Raw genomic sequence first — 25,553 nt, forward strand, 5'->3', positions numbered from 1 at the left:
TGTACCAGCAATCATTCTTTCTACTTTCATGTCTGTTACTTCTAACTTATGAATAAGATATCCTGAGTCCACCCAGCTTTTGCTCCCGTAAAGCAAAGTTGGTCTGAAAACAGACAGATTTAAAGATAGTTTAGTCTGGGAGCTGACTTCCTTCTTACAGAATACTGCTGATCGCAAGTGCGAGCTCACTGCATTAGCTTTACTACAACTTGATCCAATCTCACTTACTATATTACCATCCTGGAAGAACACACAACCTAAATACTTAAAATTATCGACCTGTTCTAACTTTGTATCACAAATCTGACATTCAATTCTGTTGAATTTCTTACCTACTGACATCAATTTAGTCTTCGAGAGGCTCATTTTCATACCATACTCATTGCACCTATTTTCAGGTTCCAAGATATTAGACTGCAGGCTTCGGCACAATCTGCCAATAAGACCAAGTCGTCAGGATAGGCCAAGCAGCTTACTGCATTTCCACCTAAATGAATCCCTCCCTGCCATTTTATACCTTTCAGCAGATGATCCATGTAAACTACGAACAGCAAAGGTGAAAGATTACAGCCTTGTCTAACCCCTGTAAGTACCCTGAACGAAGAACTCATTCTACCATCAATTCTCACTGAAGCCCAATTGTCAACATAAATGCCTTTGATTGATTTTAATAATCTACCTTTAATTCCATAGTCCCCCGCTATAGTGAACATCCTCTCCCTCGGTACCCTGTCATATGCTTTCTCTAGATCTACGAAACATAAACACAACTGCCTATTCCTGGCGCATACTGAAAATCTGATCCTGACTGCCCCTCTGTGGTCTGAAACCACACTGGTTTTTATCCAACTTCCTCTCAACGACTGATTGCACCCTCCCTTCCAGGATGCCAGTGAATATTTTGCCTGGTACACTTATCAATGAGATACCTCCGTAGGTGTTGCAATCCTTCCTGTTCCCTTGCTTATAGATAGGTGCAATTACTGCTTTTGTCCAATCTGAAGGTACCCTACCAACACTCCATGCTAATCTTACCACTCTATGAAGCCATTTCATCCCTGCCTTCCCACTATACTTCAACATTTCAGGTCTAATTTCATCTAATCCTGCTGCCTTATGACAATGGAGTTTATTTACCATCCTTTCCACTTCCTCAAGCGTAATTTCACCAACATCATTTTCCTCCTCCCCACGAGATTGCCTGTTCGCAACACCAACAGGATGATTTTTTTACATTGAGAAGATGTTCAAAGTATTCCCTCCACCTCTCCACTGATTCCGTGGGATCTATTATGAGTTCACCTGAATGACTCAAAACACTGTTCATTCCCTTTTTCTCTCCCTTCCTTTCTTTATTATTGTCCAGAAAGGTTTCCGTGCTGCTTGACCTAGCCTTTCCAGGTTATTGCCAAAATCTTCCCAGGACTTCTTTTTGGATTCAACAACTATTTGTTTCGCTCTGTTTCTTCCATTTACGTAAAAATCCCTGCCTGCCTCTGCCCTTGTTTCTGAGAAGCCTTCTTTTTACGTTTACAAGCTGCTCTCACTTCATCATTCCACCAAGATGTTCGCCTTTTCCCATCTTTTCACACAGTTGTTCTTAGGCATTCCCTTGCTGTTTCTACTACAGCATCCCTGTATGCCACCCATTCACTTTCTATACTCTGAACCTGCTTACTGTCTACTGTTCGAAACTTCTCACTAATCATATTCATGTACTTCTGTCTAATTTCCTCGTCCTGGAGGTTTTCTACCCTTATTAGCTAGTTGCTTTACGTCGCACCGACACAGGTAGGTCTTATGGCGACGATAGGATGGGAAAGGCCTAGGAGTTGGAAGGAAGCGGCCGTGGCTTTAATTAAGGTACAGCCCCAGCATTTTCCTGGTGTGAAAATGGGAAACCACGGAAAACCATCTTCAGGGCTGCCGACAGTGGGGCTCGAACCCACGATCTCCCGGATGCAAGCTCACAGCAGCGCGCCTCTACGCGCACGGCCAACTCGCCCGGTACCCTTATTCGTTTGCAGACAGATCTCACTTTCTCTACCCTAGGCCTAGAGATACTTAGTTGACTACAGATCAGATAGTGGTCTGTATCATCGAAAAATCCCCGGAAAACTCGTACATTTCTAACAGATTTCCTGAATTCGACGTCGGTTAAGATATAGTCTATTATGGATCTGCTACCCCTAGCCTCCCCTGTGTTGCGGTGCTTGAAGAATGTATCACATAACTGCTAAACCCATACTAGCACAGAAGTCCAACAAACGCTTCCTATTCCCAGTAGCTTCCATATCTTCCCCACATTTACCAATCACCCTTTCGTATGCTGGAGTTCTATTCTCAACACTCGCATTGAAATCGCCCATTAGCACTATTCTATCCTTGCTGTTGACCGTGACCACGATATCAATCAATCAATCAATCAATCAATCAATCAATCAATCAATCAATCAATCAATCAATCAATCAATCAATCAATCAATCAATCAATCAATCAATCAATCAATCAATCAATCAATCAATCAATCAATCAATCAATCAATCAATCAATCAATCAATCAATTAATCAATCGATCAATCAATCTCACTACTGATCTGCATTTAGAGCACTCGCCCAGGTGGCAGATTCCCTATCTGTTGTTTCCCTAGCCTTTTCTTAAATGATTGCAAAGAAATTGGAAATTTATTGAACATCTCCTTTGGTAAGTTATTCCAATCCCTAACTCCCCTTCCTATAAACGAATATTTGCCCCAATTTGTCCTTTTGAATTCCAACTTTATCTTCATATTGTGATATTTCCTACTTTTTAAGAGACCACCCAAACTTATTCGTCTACTGATGTCCTCCCACACCATCCCTCCACTGACACCTGGGAAGATACTACTTATTTGAGCAGCTCGTCTCCTTTCTCCCAAGTCTTCCCAGCCCACACTTTGCAACATTTTTGTAACGCTACTCTTTTGTCGGAAATCGCCCAGAACAAATCGAGCTGCATTTCTTTGGATTTTTTCCAGTTCCTGAATCAAGTAATCCTGGTGAGGGTCCCATACACTGAAACCATACTCTACTTGAGGTCTCACCAGAGACAAATATGCTATCTCCTTTACATCCTTACTACAACCCCTAAATACCCTCATAACCATGTGCAGAGATCTGTACTCTTTATTAACAATCATATTAATGTGATCACTCCAATGAAGGTCTTTCCTTATATTAACACCTAGGTACTTACAATGATCCCCAAAGGGAACTTTCACCCCATCAACGCAGTAATTAAACCTAAGGGGACTTTTCCTATTTGTGAAACTCACAACCTGACGTTTAACCCCGTTTATCATCATACCATTGCCTGCTGTCCATCTCACAACATTATCGAGGTCATTTTGCAGTTGCTCACAATCTTGTAACTTATTTATTACTCTGTACAGAATAACATCATCTGCGAAAAGCCTTATCTCTGATTCCACTTCTTTACACATATCATTGATATACATAAGAACATATAAAGGTCCAATAATACTGCCTTGAGGAATTCCCCTCTTAATTATTCCCCTCTTAATTATTACAGGGACTGACAAAGCTTCACCTACTCTAATTCTCTGATGGTTCATAAAAATTTGTCAACTTCATTCTCATCTGCACCCTCACATGGTGAATACATGGACACAATTCTAGTCCTAATTCCTCCAACTGACAAATCTACCCACATCATTCGCTCATTTACGTGCCTAACAGAAACTATGTTGCGTGCAATGGTATTCCTGATAGAGAGCCCTACCCCAGACTCTGCCCTTCCCTTTCTAACACCCGTCAAATACACTTCATAATCTCCTATATCTTCCTCGTTATCTCCCCTTACCCGAATACCACTTACTCTTAGCACATCCAGATGCATCCACTTTGCTGACTCGGCCAGTTCTACCTTCTTTCTTTCATAAGCCCCATTAATACTGATAGCTCCCCATCGAATTCCATTTCGTTCGCTAAGTTGTTTCCAAGGAGTCCCTCGCCTGTCAAATGGGAGTAGAACTCCGTTACTCCCATAGGTCCGAGGCTTGCTTAAAATGTTCTGAGCTCGGTAAAGTCATGAAGCAGGATGCTTCCCTACTTAGACATAGTCCAAGTGAGGATTTCTCCTCAAACGGGTTATGGACCACCGGTGAATTGTATAGTCCTAGCCGCCTGAGCACAAGGAGGGCCATGACTCAGAATATGTCCGAGATGCCCACTCCCATTCCATAGCAATTGGTATCCCGACTCTCAGGACCACTTACTAGGCCACTCAGCCGTTGCCTATGGTTCACGAGCTAGGACGTGACTACAGTAACCCACACCATGATATGCCATGAGAAATAAAGAAAAATATACAATCTAGTAAAGAAGCACAGATAAACAAACAGAAAAATATACATAAGTTAATTTTCAAGAGCTAAGTATTCTTCAATAGAATAAAAACTATGGTTAGAAACAAATTTAAATAATTCTTTCTTAAATTTTGAACATGGTTTTATACGTTTAATGAAGCCTGGCAATTTATTCAACAAATGCACTTCTGCATAACTCAAACTTATTCATAAAGCTTAGTTTTGTGTAGTTCTATGTGCAGGTTGTGTGTATTTTTAGTATTATACCTATGTACATCTGAGTTTATGGTGAAACTGATTACATTCTCTTTCATATATGGAAGTGTTTGGAAGATATAAACCCTAGGCAATTATAAAATAGAATAAAGTTTAAAATATTTCTTGCAGCTTGCCCTCCTGCCGACACCGGCCTTTCCTCTAATTATTTTCTTTTGTAACTTAAAGATGACTTCTCTATATCGTGAATTCCCCTAGTAAATGATACCATAGGTTAGTATCGAATGGGCATAAGCAAAATACATTATTCGACATGCCTCTGATTAATGTTTTTCAAAGATACTATCATGAAACAAATTCCACTAAGTTTTTCCCAGGTTAATGTTTCATCCATCCACAAGCCAAGAAACTTTGTTGATGATGAGTACTCTATTATGGTCTCTCCAAATAATATTGGACAAATTTCTATATTTAGATTAATTTTATGGTGAAATCTAATCACAGAAGTTTTCTGTTTACTTAAGATTAATTTATTAACGTCAAGCGAGCTCAATATATTACTCACTACATTGCCTGCCTTTAATTCTAACCCTTCAGAACTTTCATCAGCTACAAAAACAGTAATATCATCTGCAAACAAAGTTAATTGCACTCCTTGAATATTATCGGCAATTTGGATTACATCATTGATAAATACTAAAAATAATAATGGTCCTAAAAGTGACCCCTATGGAACACCATCTTCTATGTTTCTGGCACATTTTCCATTTTTGCTCATATCAGGACCGGTATATGATATTTCAACAATCTGTTTTCTATCCCCCAAAAATGATTTGTTACTAGTTATAGGCCATTCCCCGAACTTCATAGATGTATTACTTTTCTAAAAGCAAGCTGTGGTCAATTACATAAAAAGCTTTTGTTAAGTCTAAGAAAAGATCTAAACATGCACCATTCCCATCTAGTGTTCATATACACGTTCAATAAAGTTAATGACTGCTGTGGTAGTAGACCTATTTTTATGAAAGCCATTTTGACAAGCAGCTAATATATCATGCTTCTTTAAGAATGATAGTAGTCTATCGTAATATGCGCATTTATTTCGTGTGTGTGTTTGAGCAATATTATTTCATGTTGGTTAATGTAAACTATACAGTTTTAATTACAGGATTTTAGCAGTAGTATAATGCAACTCTGCTAAATGGTAGGTTAATGTACCTGCAGGTAACGGCTATGGCTATGGCTCTTACTATTTTGTCGGAGAGAATGCCAATTGCATAGGGATAGATGATTTGCAAAATCTGACATGGGGAAAGAGAAAACACAAGGGCATGATCCTGAAATTCAACTAAAAATCTTAAAAATGAAATTACTTCACTGGTGGTATTAACGGAAAACTTAGAGATACCTCTGAGCAACATTGCCAATGGATGAGGCAAACTGCTGAACCCAGGTGACATAGTAGGTAAAGGTTTCAGTGGTAAGGAAGTTAATTCAGAACGTACATTATTTAATGAGTTACGGCGTTCAGACTCGTCCAATGGGGCAGAGGTTGTTTGAGCAACGATGGTTTTCCTATTTACTTCTCCCTTAGGAGGCTCTTCCTCGCTACCTACATTCACTGTGGTGGGTTGATCGCTTTTGGGAGGAACCTCCCCAGTTAACAATTGAGTGACCTTGCTAGATAATTCAGAAATATTTTCAAGCAGCGTACTAGCTTCCTTCCTCTGAACGTCATTCAACTTTAGAGACAACAGATCGTTAACTCTATTTGAAAAATGAAACAGCCTGGCTTGCACACGCTTAATTTGATTAGGAGAAGGATCATTTTCATCAAAAAAACTAACTACAGATGCTAGCCCAGTAATATTCTCGACGATCGTGGAAAGAGAGTCGTCAATTTCTTTCTCTCCCAAGGTGGGGATGGAGATGGGCAAATCAAGGGACTCTCTAAGCTTATTTGTGTCTACTGCAACCGTGCCTCCAGATTGCACATTTCTGATAGTTAACTCATAGATCAACTCCTCCTTGCGCAAATAGTTAAGATGGAGAACATCGCGAGGGCCGGGCATGATGACAGAACAATTTTGAAAAACTCAAAAAATTCCAGCAACTGAGAAAATTGTTAGAGTTCGGATCAAAGCAATGTTTAGCCGTCAGAAGGGGCTAAATTGAGACCCATTCAACCACGCTCTGCTACCACTTGTTACCGTGTTTTTGTGGTAGTTAGAGGTGAAAGAAGGTGCGGGGTGGTGAACAGGTCTCAGGCTACGAAATTAAAGTGCATTTAAAATTTAACAAGGTTATATTCTCTTTTCAAAATTCGGAACAACAAGAATGGCAGGTACAGAGTAGCAAGGCAACCAAAAGCAACAACAGTATTTACAGGTTTTGGGCTTCGAGCCCCGAACTCACACTTCTTGAGCAATTAGCCCAAGTTTACATGTACTTAAGGTTAAACAAAGGGGCAGACAACCCCAATCATGCCCAGGAGCACTTGCTCCAAATTATACAGTAGGACCTCCTAGAGGTACGCAGAAACAAAACACAAAAGAGCGGTCCGCTCTCAAAGTTTTAAGCCTATCACAAGGCCACACCAAACTCTACTTTCAAGCTGTCCTCTAAGGACGTAAACACAGGGGTAAAATACCCAACCTACTGAGGTCTATTAAGCGAGAAAAGGATAATTACATGACCTCTAAAATACCAAGTTGAGAGGAGGCGAACTGCACTCCTAATACATTTTGTTTTTAAAACCTAATCTGGCTCTAGGCCACAAATGCAAGGGCTAATCCCATACTAAAGAGGTGACTTTAGAAAGAAACAATTTTACATTATGTTACGGAATAGGTTGTGAAAATAAGTTCACCTCAAAACAATATGAGTGGGAGCTCGAGAGGGTTAAGCACTCTCTATCCCAATATGTAGTTTAAAAGATAGAATAGATACAAGTTTCTTTACATTTTAAGGAAGGTTACATAATGGAAAAACTTCGGACCCGCCCCGAGAGTTAAACTGCTGAGCAAGCAAGAAAAGAAGTAATTAATCGGCCATTACCTGGTTGTTGACTGCCGCCGAAGAAAGAGGCGCTTCCCGCCCCCTGCTATGTACTTTACACACGAAAAGATGGAACAGAAGTGGCGCAGAGACCCTAAAATCAGCAGTTTATATACTCTCGCGGAAAGTTCGAGGCGTTTCAGGAAGGAAAACACCCGCCCACAATCTTTTTATTGGTGGATAAAGAAAACCCCTACACAAGATGAAGAAGAAACACATTATTGGTGGAAAATTAATTTAAGAAATTCGGGATTGGCTAAATTCAAAACAAGGGGAAAGAAAGGGTTAATATTGCCAACTTAAACAATGACTGAAAGAAATTTAGCAAAGAACAAACTTTTGAAATTAAATTTTCTCCAAAAAAAACCAGTTCTTTCACTCCGCACTAGGGTGCACTATTGTTGATCTTCGGTAGTGTCCTCTAGAAGAGAAAGTTCACACTTCTTACTACAAGCAAAACAAAAATACGTCGAAAATGACACAGTTCAAAAACTCCAAAATTTCCAAGTAGTGACATCTTCTGAGAAAGTTGAAACTTAATACCGTAGATAAAGTTCAGACTTCCTCCAGCAGAGGAGTTTCAACTGGCGCAAATTTTAAATAAGCGGCGTGGAGGTGTACCGCCCGGTACAATTATTATTATTATTATTATTATTATTATTATTATTATTATTATTATTATTATTATTATTATTATTATTATTATTTCTTGTCATTTCGGAGATTAACGTGTAGGTTAATAACAGTTTTATCGGGTTTGCTATTTTTTTTTCTAAAACTCCCTCTTCGACCCTCTCCAGATTTCCTTTAACGATATTCCGATGCACGATCATCAGGCATGACGCCGTCAGCCCCTCCTCTCCCATAGCGCTTCTCATCTAGGTCATCACAATTCTTCGAAGCGCGCTGAAGGACCGTTCTGCAGTCACCATAATGGCTGGAATTGTACTCAAACTCAAAAGTTCCCTGGCGAAAAACATCGGTTTCGTTTAAAATATCACTGACTTGAATATCCCTTGACTTCTCCTCAGTTAAACTCATTTTTATCTTCCACAACTTATATGGCGGCATCCGGGAGAATTAACTCTGCCCACGTACAGAAAGCACCCTCGCGCACGATACAACATTGCATCAGGTGGTATAAACTCTTGAACGAGCGTTATTCGTGTGTTTCTCAGCATCACGTCTCTTTATGTCTTGTGTAACCGATGTATCCTATAAACTAAGTGTACTAAAACTGTGCGTGGTGACTGTGTGTGAATAAATCTGCTATTCATGAGGACTGATACATTTATGGTAACGATGTGGAACCGCCTACAAACCAAGACTCCATGGGCCGATTGCAGAAACGGCATTTAGACGATGTCTACGGTTAAACAATGCCTAAGTATGGCTGCCGCATTGCAGAGACGTTATTTATCACTTAGACACTGTCTAAAACCGATGTTCAACCGGTCATGTTTAAACACTGCCGAGAGCACTGTTTAACCTCAAATGACAGGAGTGAATCACAATCAGAGGTTATGTACCGTGAAATATGTAATTTGTATTATCATGTTGAGACGATTCCGGGAAGAAAGGTTAGTCCGACGGCCTCTCTGTGGGTCACCCGCTCCTAAATCGCAGCAATTCGTTTGACATGCACGGGGAGATAATCAAAAAATAAGGTTCCGCTTTACGAGAGACTTGTTTCTTGAGACTGACAAAGTGACAGTCCGGTAACTGTCAACTTGAATACAATTCTTGGCAATCGATATATTTTATTATATACATGGGGTAATTTCCATGGATTTATAGGTCACTTCGACTACATACATATCACAATTACGTGTCCCGATCGTCTGAGGGCTGTCACATACATCATCCGGGAGAGATTCACTTATATTTACTGCCAAGTAAACACACATAATAGTGAAAACTAAAAAGTTGGTTGTATGGGATTTTTATATATATAATCGCATAGGTTTTCGGCAACTATCAGATAGGAAAAGGCAAGTGGTGGTGATTATCGTTTAAAGAGGACTGGGGAAGAAGAGCCGTGGCCATAATAATAGCCCTAGTATTTGCCTGGTGTAAAAATAGGGAAACTACGGAAAACAATCTTCACGGCTGTCGATGATGCGTTTCGAATCTACGATCTCCAGAATGCAAGCTACATCTATATGGCCCGTACAACACACTCGGTTACACATTACTATTGCTTCATCTTCCCTTCGTCGAAGCTACCGTATTTATGAGTAGATTACACTCACTGTAACAACATTATAATGAAAGCTACACTTCCCCGTACCGTGGCGTGTCGCTTTAGTGTCGATAATATTATGAGATTTAATTTGCACCGAAAGCGATACTCTTATCTGTGGGCAAGTCATGCTCAGCCATATTTGAGTAATGTGTAGGAAGACAAACAGCTGACTGGCGTTCGGCGCGCGCACCGACGAATTTCATTGGTTGCGACAAGCAAAGAGTTACATGAAAGATACTTCTGTCTCCATTTTCAAACCAAAATTGAAACTTTAAGGGATGTCTAGTTAAACATCGACTGAACATTGTTTATGCAATGGAAGATCGTGAATGATTTAGACGTTGTTTAGGTAGACGATGTCTAAGGCTTAAAACTAGTCATTGTTTCTGCAATCGGCCCCATAGGTCCAACTCCGCGGAATTATCGTCCAATTCATTAAGCTCTATAAAAGATTCTGCTTTTCTGTTAGTTACTGATACTCATTTTGAGGTAGGCCTATACAATAAACAGCACTCCACTGAAGACTATCGCTCAGGTCAAAGATCTTGAAATAATTTATAATAGCAAACTAAATTTTTCTTTTCATACAGACCAAACAAAACCCCGTGTGATGAGATTTCATGGACCTTCGTTAGATTTACTGAAATTCGCGACTTAAGCGCTCTTAAATTATTAACATTCCAGCAACGCTCCATATTCCACCGCCTCGCAACAACTGCAAATGCCCTGCATGAAATTGACGTCTCCTCAAAACCAAATTGAAATGTATACTAAAGGAGTCTCTCGTTTCTTTGTGAACAACCTGGCCAGAACGTTACTAGTGACACGGACATGATTATATCTGTTTTCCCCTTGTTTCTTGTTATTTAATTTCTAAAATATTTGTATTAAATCCCCTCTTTGTAAAACGTTATTGTTTGTTTTCTTAACGTTAATATTTACTATTATAATACAGTCATTACAAAATGGAGTACTTCGTACCCGTATGTGGTTACTACTAAATAAATAAAATGTTCAGAGGATGTAGTTTTGTCCTTGGAAGAATCGAATATTTGACGATGATGTAAGATGTGATGTAATTAGTAACACCTCCAGTAGTAAAAACCCAGAGTCTGATGGTGGAACAGAAGTAATTATTACCGATTCCATTGCAATATTTTGTGCTGATAGAAGTAAGTCGCAAGCGACTCGGTCTGGGTCTTCACCGTCTTTCTTTAGTATTTCGAAGATTCCGTTAATCTGCTCTTCCACATTGACCAAATTCATGCTCTTTGCTCGCAGGGCATTAATCACTGGTTCGACTACTGTCCAGTATTTCGTTATTGTAATTACGGCAACAATGAACGAAGATTGTACACGCAGAATGCATAGTTTCCCCCGATATATAGTTTTTCCAGTTCGTCGATGGTTTGAAGAACGCTTTTTTATTTCTCAGACCATCTAGTCCCATATATTTGTGAAAGATTGGGAGCCAAATTTATACTTTCATTCGGTTATATACAGGTTTATATTATCCTTTACAGTGGCAATAGTGTTTTTAATTTCCGATACAACTTTTGCGTCGTAGACCACAAGATTTATTTTATGTTTTGAGCAATGGATACCATACAAACCTATTAATTCGTTTTTATTTTTATTTTGGCGGAGTATATACGGCATTTCAACGACATTTCTCTAAGTGATTACGCTATTTATTATCGCCAAAGTCAATTTTTAAATTCAGCACATCGACGAAAACCCCTTCACACGCTTCATTTCCTCAGAGGGGCATTTTATGTGTTCCGCAGAATATTGCATAGGAAATAACCGATCACAATATTTGTTCATTTTGTTCGATTATGTTTTGTGAAAACTTTACACTTGAACATTCGCAGACATCTTTGAGAAAAGCTTTCGCATCAGCTGTTGCAGTTTTGTGAAAGTTGGTGGTGAAACGATTCCGCCAGTTCTCGTGAATATCCTTGAATTTCTTGAATAGCCAAACTATGAACGACCCTAAAACCACAGTAACAATGCCAGTGGCAATAGAGAATGAAGCGTAGTACTTATAGAGATAGATTCGCTAGTGAGCCCCAATCAGAGCAAGTCTCTCAGAGCTCTTACCTCCCATTTTCACAATACGAACTTGTCTGATGGCATAAAACCTGACATCGGACTCTAGTGAAAGAAAGTGTATTAGCCTATTATTCACTGTCAGCTGGCATCGATCCAAAGCAACCCAATTCAACCCAACCAACATTTCAATAAAAACCAACCAACAATGATTACTTTAGTACACTTGCAGCAACAAACAGATCAACAGCCGCAGCAAAAATTACAACAACTGGATCATCATCATGTAAGTTCAGAACTTATTTATCAACTGTGTACATCTTCAGCCTCATCATGACCTATTTCACAACCTAGCAAGCATATAAAACTTCACATTACGCACGAAGCTATTGCTTTTCGTGGCGCTCAAGTAAAAGGAGATGGTGGTTTTCAGACTCCTAGTTAAGAGAAAATTGCATCATCAATAAGAGTAGATCTTACAGCCGTTATTAATAAACATGTTCGTCTTAAAGAAATAGGCGACAGCATTGCAGATGACACCTACATGTAATGTACCAAATGTCTTCCTCCACGAAGTAAATCATTACCAGCAAATTATTTATATTAAATAACAGCGCGGAAAGTTTCTCAAAATAAACACCACTACTAATAATGATTACCGTTCTGTTATGAGAGCCCTTAATGGTAAAAAGCGATACTTGGAATCGTCGTGTAAACATCTAAGGCTTCGGCCACAGTGCAGGCGGCGAGCGGAGCGTTGCTGCTATCGAAAAGTTGAAGAGCGGGGAGGAGATAGCGTCTGTGTGGACATCTAGCGAGAGACAGTAAGCGGCGCGGCGTCTCTACTGCACGTGGTGATTAAATAATGGCAGTTTCAGAGTTTTCTCGTTTGTCTCTGTTTTTAATTTTTTATCTAAACTGAAGAATTCGATGTAGGAATAGTAAATAATTTCGTGATCATTCAGTACAATAGGAAAGAATTTCGTGATCATCCAGTATATAAATAACGTGAAATGCATGGGGAATTTCATCATTTATATGGAGAACTGAATTGATTTCCTGATAAAATTTTTCAAATATACTTGTATGTCCATTCAAACTTTTGACTTCTTACTAAAACTTAAGGGGTGACTACAGAAGCAAGTCATCAACTTCCAGAGACCCCATAAAAGTCAAATGTAATGCCGAGCACAAGTTTTTATCACGGCAATATATTACAAAGGATAATAATATTAATTAAACAACAATAGTAGGACGTACACGAATAATAATAAGAATATGCCTTAAAGACAATATTGTTTATGTCCATAACCGTGATTGATTTTAAACTGAAATTATCTGGTATATTTAAAATCGTTCCAATCTCTTTCCAGGTTTCCCTTGTCAGTATTAGGCACTCGAAGTTCTTCTCTCTGTGGTTCCTTAGGAACATTTGGGTTCGAACTTCAGAAATAAGCACTTCCATCTCTTCTCTTGTTAATGTAGGCTACTAAGAGCCATTGCGAGCAGCGCAGCTGAAATATCAAACAGGAGTGAGCGGCTAGCGGAGGGTAGCGTTGTCTTTGAACCAACTTCCCCTCCAAAATGACGCGCCGCTGACACTATGGCCACATGCATCTGCTAACGCAGGTTTGAGTTTCATCTACGCCGCCACACAACGCAACGCTCCGCTCGCCGCTTGCACTGTGGCCGAAGCCTAAGGGTAACAGCAATCAGCGGCAACTGAATTTGTTGCCAACCCCGTCGTTGCTCCGTAAGTCCGACCCATTACCCATCCTTGATATCGCCCTAATCAAAAATTCCTCACTCCCACTTTACACGATATGTGTAGTCGAAATGCACTCAAATCACTACAGAGTAATTATGCCTTCTTCTTCTTCTTCTTCTTCTTCTTCTTCTTCTTCTTCTTCTTCTTCGGAATCGTCCTTACTGCAGCCCCGTTCACTCCAACAAGTCAATGAAAATTAGACATATATCAACCCCACCTTGATTCTCATCTTCAGCCATATACGTCACGGTAATCAGTGGAAATATTGACACTGCTATTCATCACTACACTATTTGTACCTCACTTAAAATAGTTACATCATCCAAACTGAAATTACGCTCTTCCACTGAGAATTATACGACTTCTCTTGGCCAAACATAAAATGCGAGGTTTATGACAGTCTCAGGGCCTACCTTCGGCAACATCACAGATGAAATCAGCTCGTAAGATTAGAACGCACAACTTTAGACAACCATCGTTTTGAATCGTAGCAGAATCGTCTCTCCGGCCATTTCACGCTCTGGAAGGAAACCAAACGAATATTACACGAAACGACAATGATTTCACTTTTGAAAGGGGCTGATAACCATTATTTGATTGACACCCAAATGTGACATTCTACCAGATGTCTTTGAAGCCGCCTTCACTTCAAACCCACTAGTCAACTACGATCAAAACAGTGGAAGAAGTTCCAATATTCTACCCCATAGATCAGGAAAATGAAATTTACCTCATCGGGAGAAATCTAAAATCTGATATAGGACTTGCCCATCAAGAAAGCTTCTGGAGATGATCTATCTCCCAATATAGCCATGAAACACCTCACCCGCAAATCACTCTCATTCCTTGTATCCATATTCAGTTCACTTCTTCATCTAGAGTACTTTCCCGGCACAACGATAGGCGCAGAAATAATTGTAATTCTCTAAACTTACAGGGCGAGTTGGCCGTGCGGTTAGGAGCACGCAGCTGTGAGCTCGCGTAGTGATAGTGTGTTCGAACCCCACTGTCGGCAGCCCCGAAGATGGTTTTCTGTGGTTTCCCATTTTCGCACCAGGCAAATGCTGGGGCTGCACCTTAATTAAGGCCACGGCTGCTCCCTTCCCATTCCTAGGCCTTTCCTGCCCCATCTTCGCCATAAGACCTATCTGTGACAGTGCGACGGAAAGCAAATAGCAGAAGTAATTCTCAAACCTGGAAAACCTACGTCACTACCAATGAGCTACCGACCAATAAGCTTACTATCACCACTATCCAAATTGTACGGGAAAGTTATCAACAAACGCATAAATAACTTCTTATTCTTTCAGATCATCAGCTTGGATTCCGTCATCAGAAACATTCGACTACTCGCCAGCGTCTGCGTATCACAGGTCTCGCACGAGTTTTTCATGTCAAACATGACATAATCGCAGTTTTCTTACATTTTACAAAGTCCTTTGATAAGGTTTGACACAAAGGCCTTCTATTTAAGTTGAAAATTCTTGAAATACCACACTACATGTACAGAATCATCTGCATCTTTTTGACTCAGCGCACCTTTAGCATTCGCGTCAACTTCACAAATTCTACACCTCAGTCTATCAAAGTTGGAGTTCTTAAAGGTTCTATTCTCTGTACAACACTCGTCAACATTTCTCTATACGATATTCCATCGCCTTCACTCATCAACTGGCTCAATGGTTAGCGTGCTGGCCTTTGGTCCAGAGATTCCCGGGTTCGATTCCCGGCCGGGTCGGGGATTTTAGCATTCATTGGTTAATTCCGATGGCTCTTCTCGAAAGGCCTGTACCAGGTCTCTTCGGAGGCCACATGCCATTATTTTATCAACATTGCAATGTGTGCAGATGATACATCTGTTTTCACATCACACTATGATATTTCAAAGATTACTCGCCGCCTGCAAGATTCTTTACAAACGACATTAGTTTGGCTAGATAACGAGAATTGTACTGAATGTACGGAAATGTGAAACCATGGCTTTTACTGTTCGACGTCGTTTAACATGGAAATAAGAAACTAAATCTAGGTTATCTAGGCTACGCAAGACTAACAAAACTACCTCTTCAAAAACAGGAAATAATCCCTCAAATTAAAATGTGGGTTACTTCTCTATAAATCACTGCTTCGTCCTTTATTCACTTATACCTGCCCAGTCGCGGGAGGGGTGACTCGAACCACTATCAAACGACTGCAGTCATTCCAAGAAAACTACCCAGTATCATCACCAATGCTACTTGGTACATTTGGAACAGGCAATTACATCGCGAACACGTGATCTCAATGCAATCCAAGACTTCCTTGAAGAAGTTACAAGTGTCTGGAGCTGTGCTCTTCGCCCTTGGGAAACAGTCGCCACTTCTACGCCGGATTGGAAGATGTCTTCCTCAAGATTGTTTATTTTCACGGAGAGAAGAATCTGAAGATGAACAGTGAAAGTTCTTGTGAATTTATTCAAGATAATAAGTATTATAGGAAAACTTAATTAGAAACTGAAAATTGTCAATCATTTTCTGACATTGTGTGTGTGAGTGTGTGTGTGTGTAGCTGTGTTCTTCGCCCTTGGGAAACAGTTACCACTTCCACGCCAGATTAAAAGGGATTAAAAGACGTCTTCCTCAAGATAGCTTATTTTCACGAAGAGAAGAATCTGAACAGTGAAAGTTCTTGTGAATTTACTCGAGATAATAAGTATTATAGAAAAACTTAATTAGAAGCTGAAAATTGTCAAAAATTTCTGAAATTGTGTGTGTGTGTGAACAATAGCAATTTTTCGGCTTGTACTTGTCACTAAACTTAGCTTTGTTTTATGGTTACGGAAGGCCCACTATATTCCACCATTTCAGGTCTAATGTCATCCATTCCCGTCGCTTTATGGCAATGGAGTCTATTTACCATCCCTTCCACTTCTTCAAGCGTCATTTCACCAACATCATTGTCCTCCCCACGAGCTCGGCTGCTCGCGACTTCATCAGAAAGATTTCCTTTTACGTTGATAATATTTTCAAAATATTCATTCCACCTCCAGTGATTCCCTGCTATCTATTATGAGTTCACTTGATTTACCGAAAACACTATTTATTTCCTTTTTCTCTCCCTTTCTACGATTCCATATATTCTTCAGACATCGCTTGAGTAGGTTTATTCCAGCATGGACCGTAATGTCCTAAGTCCTCGTGGTATGTTCCTTTTAGCTAGGCTAATGAATACTCCCAGAAATCTCTGAAGTAGTTTCCTGGTTTTGGAGGTAGCCATCGCAATTTCAATTGCTGTCTTCTTCTTTAATGAACTTTTCCCAGTTAGCTTTCTTGATGTTCCGTCTAGTTTTGTCAACGGGTCTTACAGCTGAGATTTCAAGACCGACCCTGATGAACTGTTTGAGAACTTAACTTGCGTGATCTAGACCGAGTTTCTATAGAGTCAGGCAGAAACAGTCTACCACTTTGAACGGTTAGCAGTACGTACGGCCCCACAGTGAGGATGAAACCGACCAGAGCAGGTTACTGCAGGAAAGACGCTACTTAGTAACAATGGAGCTTTGGAACTTTGCTCATCACATTTCTTTACTTGAAGCATATTCTATAAGTAATTACAGTGTGGTAGCTACCCGGTGAAAGTTTCCTTACGGAAACCTTAAGAGCCTAGTGTTTGCTGCAGTATCCCCAGAGAAGAGATGCATCATGGAAGAGGTCTAAGCAATTTTACCTCATATGCTGGTGTCGGTAATTGATAGTATCGTTCATCGACGCCATGAGTGTATCACACGGATGGTGGCTTTCTAACGGGTGAGATTTTCTAAACATGAAATGTATAGTGTTCTTAATGTGTGACTAAACGGCATCATGTTATCTATCAGTAAACATCCACGTGCTCTATGTTTGCTGTGTAGTGTTACTGTGAGAAATATTGTGCCGTACCCTGACGGCTCAAATGAAATATTAAATTATATTTTGGCAGTATTATAAACGTGGACTGAAGCCAGGCATCAGAAGAGCAGTACAGTTCAGACCGGAAGTCCAGGAGATAGAATGTCGCTGGATACTTCGAGAAGCTTGCTTGCAACCATGGGAAACGTTCAGTTTTACCAAGAGTCAGCACAACCCAGCACGTGGAGAAATCGTTAGGCCACGAGGTGTGTTCAGCCAATTAGAAAGCGAGGGTGTGGCTATGTGAATTCTGGACCGCGCAGAATTAAAATTTCAGGATGACCAACATTGTTGTATGTGTAATGTGCTCAACGAGAAAGAGAGGTCAGTTCTGTTATTCGAGGATGTTCCACAGGTCTGAGAGCGAGAAATATTAAGGAATAAAGTATATAAATTGTCTGAGCCGTAATCTGATTATCATGAGTGCATCTGATATTAATTTTAGCAAATTACAAAGACATTGTGGGTAACAAGAGCTCTGATTGGCTGAGTATTTAAACATTTAGGGAATCCCCTAGCCATAACGACGTCTGCTTAGTTATTTAGGGGTTGTAGTAAGGATGTAAAGGAGAGTGCATATAAGTCTCTGGTAAGACCCCAACTAGAGTATGGTTCCAGTGTATGGGACCCTCACCAGGATTACCTGATTCAAGAACTGGAAAAATCCAAAGAAAAGCAGCTCGATTTGTTCTGGGTGATTTCCGACAAAAGAGTAGCGTTACAAAAATGTTGCAATGTTTGGGTTGGGAAGAATTGAGAGAAAGAAGAAGAGCTGCTCGACTAAGTGGTATGTTCCGAGCTGTCAGCGGAGAGATGGCGTGGAATGGCATTAGTAGACGAATAAGTTTGAATGGCGTTTATAAAAGTAGGAAAGATCACAATATGAAGATAAAGTTGGAATTCAAGAGGACAAACTGGGGCAAATATTCATTTATAGGAAGGGGAGTTAGGGATTGGAATAACTTACCAAGGGAGATGTCCAATAAATTTCCAATTCCTTTGAAATCATTTTGGAAAAGGCTAGGAAAGCAACAGATAGGGATCTGCCACCTGGGCGACTGCCCTAAATGCAGATCAGTATTGATTGATTTGAGTTTGATTTGATTTGATGATTTTAAGCGCCCCACCTGTTGGGAGCGTTCTCCTTATTGTGTGTGTGGTCATGAAGTGAGCATCGCTCCGTACTCTTTCTTTATCCGTGTGTTGTCAGGAAGTAAGCATCAGTGCCCTACTACAGTGTGCACGGGACGCGTAAATGCTGCCACGTGGGCAGGAGTCTAACGTTGTAAGGTCGTACCGACAAAGGCAGTGAATTTATTTCTTGTGAACAGTGTTACGAAAACTGGGTGCAGTTATAATTCGCCAAATGCGCGATGTTGCAAGTTCTTGTATTAAAGGAACAGACGGAAATATTTGCCGCAGACTGGTAATCGAGTGAGAGACGCATCCGTGGATTCTTTTCGGGCCGGTCGCGTTTCGCGAGAGACTATTCCTATCGATCCGCGAGCCGCTCCTAGTAACTGTGTTTAAACCCTTAATATTTACTATATATTGTGTACGTATGGTTGGTGTCATTTTATTCATGTTGGCCCGTAATTACAGCTGACAGAGGGTTTGTTCGGTGCAACGTGCAGTGAGAGCGGTGAAGAAAGACTGGCCAGAATCTTGTGTGTTGCCGTTATACAGGAAATAACTTCAAGTAGATGGCATCGCCTATAGAAGAAAGGAGAGTGGATCCACGTATTGAAACCATGACGTCCATGGAGTAGATCCTCATAGTAGCTGGGATGTGACCCGTTACAGATGTCCTGGGAGTTGCCAAGAAAGACGCATGATTTTGGTTTAAATGGCATGTTTTATGAATTACGATTAATACTAATGAGGCTTAGATTAGGGATTTTCTTTAGTGTAATTTTCTCCTGATGGCATGTGTTCATTTTATATTTGTGATGTTGTATAATGGACAGGTTGGGATTGCATGTATTCTCTTTATTTCTCTTACTTTATAATTAGCTAGATTGGATATTGAGGGAAATGTCGGGATTTATTTTGATTTTATTGGTGTGAATTATGCATGTTATCTAGCTTAAGGTTATTCCTGTGTTTTTGTTTCATAGAGATAGTAGGATTAGATTGCCAAAATCATCAACATACAGTTACATACAGCGTCGAGACTAAATTTTATTTATTTATTTTGAGAGATTAGTGACAGATAGGACGCTTGCTGCATGCATTACAGGTGCTGTGTGACGTGAGGAGCTGTACGTGCATCGTTGAATACAATAGGTTCTTTTAATGTGGGTTGGAAACTGTTTTGAACAATGATTAGAAAGGGAATCGAACCCTGATTTGAAATGAAAGGGTGATGAAATTACAGGATATACATGAGAATTTAGTGCATGCTGAAAGAAATATATGAAGTTGATGATGCGGAGAGAAATGTTAAGAGAATTGTGTGAAGCGAGAATAGGCCTGTGATTGTATTCTGGAATATTATTGAGAATTAGAATTGCCGTGAAATAAATGTCAGGCCGGTTAATATTACAAGTGTGTTGAGATATAGTAGCATGCTGGCAATATGTACGTTTCTGTATGTGAATCTCCGAGCAGTTGTTGAAGTATGAGCTCATTGGGCAGGTCAGTTTATCAGCCAAGTTTATACTGTAGTTGTGAAGTGAGATACAATTGCCGTGATATACTTAATCTTGTCAAAACAGTGGCCAATTTCCAAGAGTAGTCTCAGTTTTAACATTCTTTTCAGCTCATTGCCAAGCAGGAAATATGTAATTGATGAAGGGCGCTACCCTGCGCGCCAATGCAGCAAGATGAACGCGATGGTTGCCCATTGCTTTCCATGTGTTTATTGTATTACAGTGTTTGTTTTCTCTTACAGGATTGTGTATTTATGAGATTTCATTGTGTTTTTGGTTTGTTGTCTTGTTGATTAATGGGGAACAGCCCGACTGCTGAGTGGATGCTTGTGGTTAATCTAGTTCTTACTAGATCTTTTGGTGAACCGCGTTTCACGTCGAGTCAGTGTAGTGTGTAAGTTTTCCTTTCACCTGATCTAATGTAAATACTTGGGTTATTTTAGCTGGTTTTGATTATTGTAAATATGGTGTAGGGAAATGCAACTAGTATTTTTCGTAGTTCATATCGTCATGTCCCACTTCGTTCAATTTTAAATCACGTTTAAATACGCTTATCGTGGCAACTTTCCCGAATATCAATCCGTATAACTGTGATTCTCATAATGGCGACACTCCATGTGAACAGGAACGTTGGACTAGAATGTGGAGTCATTTCGAAACTGATCGATATTAAAATTTGTAATTGGAATTTTCATTTTCTTATTTTGATGTGTTTTGCGATGTTTGTTCATTCAAACTGGCTGATTTGAGTCTCATTTTAGAGCCAGTTTCAAGCCGTTTTATTAATCTGATTTTTATTAATTTGGTGTTGTAGTATGATTCGGGCGACTTTATGTAATAAACTTATCTTACCCCATATCAGTGTTTCTCATTCGAGATAAACCTCTATTATTCCTGTCATAATACTTAGAGATAAGTTATAAACTTCGACATTTAGACTTACCCACATCTCTACCCAACCTGAGTTAGTCGGATGTTTAATCAGGAAATGGGGGCATCGTCCTAGAGGGTTCTTACCCATGGGTGCGGTACAATATTAAAATCGTACACAGTTTCGGCCGGACCTTATATTTGACTGTGGAGACAAAGACCAGATCAGGGTTGGTATCAGTTTTTCGTCTGACTGAGCGAAATGTTTTGATTTCCTTGCATCAAAACTGAGATTTGTTTTATTTTGTTCTGTATTGCTTTTCTTAGTCCGCCTCTGTGGTGTAGTGGTTAGTGTGATTAGCTGCCACCCCCGGAGGTTCGGGTTCGATTCCCGTCTCTGCCACGAAATTTGAAAAGTGGTACGAGGGCTGGAACGGGGTCCACTCAGCCTCGGGAGGTCAACTGAGTAGAGGTGGGTTCGATTCCCACCTCAGCCATCCTGGAAGTAGTTTTCCGTGGTTTCCCACTTCTCCTCCAGGCAAATGCCGGGATGGTACCTAACTTCAAGCCACGGCCGTTCCCTTACCTCTTCCTTGTCTACCCCTTCAAATCCTCCCATCCACCCACAAGACCCCTGTTCAGCATAGCAGGTGAGGCCGCCTGGGCGAGGTACTGGTCATCCTCCCCAGTTGTATCCCCGACCCAACGTCTCACGCTCCAGGACACTGCCCTTGAGGCGGTACAGGTGGGATCCCTCGCTGAGTCCGTTATCTAGATTGTACAGTACTGCTGAACTAGCTACACATGTTAGGCGTTATAACTTGTGGTCAACTCTGAGTAAATAAAGAATCAGTCAAAAGTGTCCTCAACATAAAAAATAACAAACAAAACAAACAAACCCCATGGCACTACAGCCCTTGAAGAGCCTTGGCCTTCCAAGCGACCGCTGCTCAGCCTGAAGGCCTGCAGATTACGAGATATCGTGTTCTCAGCACGACGAATTCTCTCGGCTGTTATTCTTGGCTTTCTAGACCGGGGCCGCTATCTCACCATCAAATAGCTCCTCAAGTCTGATCACGTAGGCTGAGTGGACCTCGAACCAGCCTTCAGGTCCAGGTAAAAATCCCTGACCTGGCCGGGAATCGAACCCGGGGCCTCCGGGTAAGAGACAGGCTCGCTACCCCTACACCACGGGGCCGGCAACATAAAAAATTAAATCAAATCTTGTGTTGTGCAAGATGCGTTGCGCGACCTGATGCAGGGCTGTAGGCCTAGTCAGTAAATATCTTTCTGGCAGCAAGGGCATGCCCATGGAGAGGCAGTGGTGGTGGTGGTGGCGGTAGTGGCAGAGGAGGAGGAGGGGGCAGGGAATGTCGGATTCTAAAATCAAACGAACGACGAGGACAACACCTGAAGGGAATTCATTTTGTATGTGGTATAGAATTCATATCACGGGTTTGTTTCGTGTGTCTTTAGGTTCGCTACTATTTTGTTTTGTATTGTAGCTCGTACAGACCACAGACGGGCGGCCAGGATCAGATTTTTAACAGGCGCCAGGTAATTGAAAAATGCTCCCAGAGGAAAAGGCAGTTAGCCTGTTTATGTTTCGTGGATCTAGAGAAGGCCTGTGACAGAGTACCGAGGAAAAAAATGTTCGCCGTACTGGGGGAGGGGGGGCTATGGGATTAAGGGCAGATTATTAAAGGCATTTATGTTGACATTGGGGCTTCTGTTTTTGTTTAGTTGAAATAGTCCAAGAGGAATAATTTTCGTGATTGTGTCGGGAAGCATATACCCAGGTCTACGGCAGCGGTCTGCGATTCAAGCCCGCAGCAGGAAGGACGCAAATCTCTAATGTACAGTGCTGTGCTGTACTATTGCCAACACACACGCGCCGTCCAACCGCTGCAGCCTGGCCGAGACTGCAGGGGACTAGAGTCTATTGTTATCACTTATCAGCAGTCTGGTAGTAATATGGAGATGGAAACGATTATAGAAGGGTACGAAAATAAATCAATTGTACGCTCCCGGGCATTTGGACTACAAAAAATATTGCGAAGAAGGCGCAGAAATGAAGATAAATAGGAATAACTTTGAACTTAGAAGGGAAGTGCCTTTTTGTATTGTATTTTAACATTATGTGTTGATATTGTTTTACAACATGTACTGTACATAATACTAAAAAGGAATCAATAACAATACAAACAGAAATCTCATACTTGCCTGTTTAGTGTTCAACTAACCAATCCTTATATATTTACATTACATGCTAACTTTGTGCGTACTGTACGCCTTTACGCCTTTACCTTTCACCCCTCCAAGGGCCTTCGTAGCCTGTACGGAGATGGCTTTGCTTTTTTTTAAAATAAAAATAACCGCAGTTACTTGTTTGTTGTAAATTTGCGTAAATCGTGAACCAGTAAACTATCATCACAGGCTTTTGCTAGCTTGGTATAGGCCTCCGACGAGGGTGGGCGGCATTGGGCGTGTTTTTGTAGTGGAGGATAGTGTTGTGTGTGGTGTATGAGTTGCAGGGATGTTCGGAACAGTGCAGTAGAGGGGAATTGACCATTGACCATTGACCATCTCCGACCCATCCGAATCTACGCTGACCATTCAGCCAAGGAGAACGACCTCTGTCTGATGAATAAGTAGGATGTTTCTCTTCCACTTCAACACGCAGGTACCTGATGAATTCTAAGAAGTATGTCTGGAACTTATATTTCAACATAATTTTGTCACCTTCTTAGGAACTACGACACACACTTACTTAGTGTCTGGTCACATCACATCGTAACTCGAAAATCATTGATAAATCTGAAGACAGAAATAACCACACTGCAGCTGCTAGGTAGGTTACCGTTATGTTGCCGAGGTCGAGGTAATGTACAACTATTGAACCCCGTGTTGATGACTTCAGCGGAATGCTAGCACGTCTTGCCAAGAGAGCTTGTACACAGAGTGACAGCATAAATAATAATGTTTAGTTACAATGGTTTCAGAAAGCCATCAGGATATGCTGGCAGAAGCGCTAACCATTACGCTTGCGAGCACTTGCCACCAGTATTGTCAATAAATCATAAAATAGGCACAGTACCATGCATTATTTGAATAGCTATTTTCTTATGAAAGGTAAACTGATACATGAAATGTAAAAAAGAAAATTGGTTTTCCGAATTTCTGAGGGTGTCCCTATAGGTTAGTTAACTTGCTAGCAAAGAAACTGTAAAAAAAAAAAAAAAAAAAAGTGGTGGCGCTTCAACCTGCCGGAACGATAGCCACTCAGCGAGGTGGCCTGCAGATACCACGTGAGGTCAATGTGGCAATGTCCTCAGGCTTGCTAAACTAGGTTCGCTGCTACACCACGAGGCTGGCTCAATCTGTAAACAAAACAAAACAAAAGTAAGAATTGAACTGAGGGCGCGATTTTTTCCTTAATAGTTGCTCATGATTCCAATAATCTACAACCATATTTGTTGAATCTCGTTTTATAAGAGGAAAGAAATACTTATTCACATAATACTCTCAACACTCCAAGTCATTTTTGATCCAGTATCCATTTCATTACCAATACATATATTTTCTCTGTCTGTCTGTCTGTCTGTCTGTCTGTCTGTTGTTGTTGTTGTTGTTGTTGTTGTTGTTGTTGTTGTTGTTGTTGTTGTAAGTCGTGACTAATGTTTTAAGAGGAAGTACAATTAAGTTAATATCCTCTCTTAAATCTGATCACCGAGCTCGATAGCTGCAGTCACTTAAGTGCGGCCAATATCCAGTATTCGGGAGATATGGGTTCGAACCCCACTGTCGGCAGTCCTGAAGATGGTTTTCCGTGGTTTCCCATTTCACACCAGTCAAATGCTGGGACTGCGCCACTTCCTTACCACTCCTAACCCTTTCCTGCTCCATCGTCACCATAAGACCTATCTGTGTCGGTGAAAAGTAAAACTACTTGTAAAAAACTGATAGGAAACAGGAAGAGGTCCGACCCTTCCAGAAATGACGATATCAGAATAATAATTATCTATTATCATGGTATGGCTTCAGCTCGCGCGTGCAGGCACTTTAATTTGGCGTAATTTAGGCTGCCTGCGCATCACTTTCGACGTTCCGTTTTACTCTACTTGTTTCACACCTACCCGGCTGCCGGGTAACCAGTAGCCGGCTCCGGGAAGAATGGGAATCCTTTTCACATATACCCGGCAAGAACACGGCAGCAGTTGTGTACACATCGCGTGTTGGAATGGATCGCAATAAATTACTAGCGTTTATGGTCTTGTATAGGCGTTTGAAGAAAAGGAGAAAAAATAGACTGCTATGGGTGAATCCAGTCTATATGGGAAGAGACGAGGTTGGAGCATTTTTTATACTTTTTGAAGACTTAGGAAATGACAGCGACAAAT

This window comes from Anabrus simplex, chromosome 1 (assembly GCF_040414725.1).
Source record: "Anabrus simplex isolate iqAnaSimp1 chromosome 1, ASM4041472v1, whole genome shotgun sequence".
NCBI lineage: Eukaryota > Metazoa > Arthropoda > Insecta > Orthoptera > Tettigoniidae > Anabrus > Anabrus simplex.